Source organism: Apteryx rowi, unplaced genomic scaffold (assembly GCF_003343035.1).
Source record: "Apteryx rowi isolate R43461 unplaced genomic scaffold, aptRow1 scaffold_37, whole genome shotgun sequence".
Taxonomy (NCBI): domain Eukaryota; kingdom Metazoa; phylum Chordata; class Aves; order Apterygiformes; family Apterygidae; genus Apteryx; species Apteryx rowi.
Genome location: NW_020450196.1, coordinates 521,714 through 524,490, shown reverse-complemented (window position 1 = coordinate 524,490; position 2,777 = coordinate 521,714). Strand labels below are relative to the sequence as shown.

At 40.9% G+C, this 2,777-nt stretch overlaps 1 non-coding gene across 1 annotated transcript; it reads left to right on the top strand.

Moving 5' to 3' along the window:
• The first annotated feature begins 1,846 nt into the window (after positions 1 to 1,846).
• Positions 1,847 to 1,918, top strand: TRNAH-GUG. The gene has a single exon. It is a non-coding gene; the product is annotated as a tRNA-His (tRNA).
• Positions 1,919 to 2,777: the final 859 nt, after the last annotated feature.

The following is a 2,777-nucleotide window of genomic DNA, read 5'->3' as shown; positions in this document are numbered from 1 at the left end:
AGAGATCTAGTTATGCAGGCCTACAACAACAGCAAGAAAATTCACAGAAGTTACTACTGAATCAGTTTTGTTCCAGGTCTCTTCTACCTGCCCGTGCGGCGTGTGCACGATGCTGAGCGGTGCGATTGTCCAAAAGCACGCCTGTTCACGTGCAGGTGGCTGGGTGACGGTACTGGCATATCTCTGTAAGACCCTTCCAGCTGAGTTCAACCTGCACCTGTCACTCTTCTTGCTGAACAGCAATCTTCAGGGTTTTCCAGTGGGTATTTTTTTCAATAAAAAGGGAGTTTGCATTAATAGAGAGCACTTGATACACTGTCCTGGCAGTGGCTGATACATACTTACTTGGTGCCCAGTTTGTTTGCACTGTATGGGCAGGGTCTTTGGAGTACTGGTGGGTATTACAGGACATGGCGTGTAGAACTGACAGGCAAGGATGGAGCAGGAAGGGCAAAGTCCTAGTATCTCCTTATTCCTTTTGTTGAGTATTTAYGTAGTAGCGCTTAGTTACTTCTAAGCATAATGGCACTGTGAGGCAGCGACTAACCTAAGCATAGAGGGACTAGTTTCACCTCGGCTGCGTACCAGACTCCGGTCCGGGTCCTGTCTTCTCCTCCTAGAGCTCTGCACGAGGTGCCTGGACCTTTGCCTTGTTTTGTGTGCCTGCCTTTAAAAGTCCCAGTCAAATGTGTCTTTCATGGACTCGCCTAATGGCTTGGTCCCCACCGTGCAGACCTCCTTTCAGCATAAACCCACATAGCAGCGTGCTGACTGAAGACATTTGAATGGTTTGGTTTATGGCAGCTTAGAAAGTCTCTTTGTTTGTCTTTCCCCTTCTTTGGAGATTCGTTGTTGAGCTGTGCTGCAGCAATGGTGGTGTAGCTGCGGTCACCAAGGTTATCAGCCAGGTCAGGTTTGCAAGGGAGGTTCACAGGTTTTTTAATTAAATCGTGAATATAACTGTGTGGAGGGTGAGTATGAGAAAAACAAGCTACATTTTCGGAGCAGAGCTTGYGTGCCCTAGAGCTTGCCTTATTGTTCTCTTTCCCCATTTATGTATAAAAAGATGATCTTTCTCTACATTGTACTGTTTGATTTCTGTTGGAGCTCTTACTTCACGGAACTAAAAGAATAAGAATTTCGTATTGCCGTTGTGCCTTCTTGAATGCTCTTTACTGTCTGTATGTGCCTGAAATCCTGACAATAGGCAGGAGGTTCTCAGCAGTTGTCTCAGTATAACGCTAACTGATGGTCTGAGTTGATAGATGGTAAGTGCTCCGTCCCTTGTGACCTTAGCTGTGGTATCTGACCACCTCCTTCCACAGAAGATAATGCAAATTCACACAGAGGCCTTTTTTACATTTTGTGCTTATTATAGGGGTGAGAAGGAGGATGTCCATTAATACAAACAGTTGTTTTGAAATGAGTTATACTTGGTTTGACTGAGTGAATCCAGTTTTTGATTAAGTGGRTTCTGTTCTTTTGCCTAAATCTTACAGTTCAGTACATTGCCAGACTTTTTTCCTGTCATGACTTCCCCTTCCCCCTCAGTAATGAAATAGGAAAAAAAAAAGTTCTCTCTGAAAAGATTTGGGGGACAGGAGAGGCATTATTATAACTCTCTTGAGCCTGTTTTTAGGCAATCATGATAAGCACGGGTCATTAATAGAAGGGAAAACTAAGTCTGGAAGCAATTTTGAGGAGATTGTAATGTGCAACTGCTTGTAAAAGTGTTTGGAATCAGCTGCTGCTGAAACAGTGCAAACTGTAGGTGGCACTGCTTGTACAAAATTTTGGACAGCAGCTGGGGAAAAAACTGTCACTTTTCACAGATTTCAGTTAGCTTGCCGTGATCGTATAGTGGTTAGTACTCTGCGTTGTGGCCGCAGCAACCTCGGTTCGAATCCGAGTCACGGCAGGAGAAGATGCATGTTTTGAAGAAATGTAATTACAGATTACATATCAAAAATAGCCTATTAATGTTGTCTCATAGTAATATGAGAAATAATTAGAAACTGTAGCTTTCACAGGAAGGTTTTGCTAAGCTAGTATGTGACACTAGTATTAGTTTGGTAATGCTGTTACAAGTGTGATTTTTTTATTTAAATGTTTATKGATATTGTGATAAACACTGGCATAGTTAGCATGTAATTTTTATTAATTACAGCTACTTCAGATCTGCACTGAGCAGTGAAGTCTGTTTGGTTTTGATCTTTGCCAGTATACACACATACACACACACACACACACACACACACACACATAAATGTATATGTGTATACATATATAAATGCATGTACATATAAATATGTATATATATATATATGTACACTAATAAAGCTATCAGCCTGAATTGCTTGGAAATATGACAGTGCTAGATGTGGAAATCCTACTTAACTAGGCTTAAACTGCTGTTAGCAGGAGGATTTTACTGGTGACAGACAAGAGGAACTGTCACTTACCAGTGTTTCCAGGAAACCCTTTGTTTCTGTGATAGGAACTGTACGTAATTTAACTGTCCTACATCATGGAGGAAAACAAGCTCAGATTCTCATAATGAAGACATCTAAAATGACCATTTCAATTTTATAAATTACACTACAGTAATTAATGGCAGTTTGTGTAATGGATGATAAATTAACAATAAAATTATGCAGTGGGTAACAACTAGATAAAAGCTCATTATTATGCAGTTTGTTTGATTATTTGGATGCCACTTTATGGAGTTTCTGGTAATTGGTCTTTTAAATGCATAAGGAGTTAATTCAAGAGCAAGC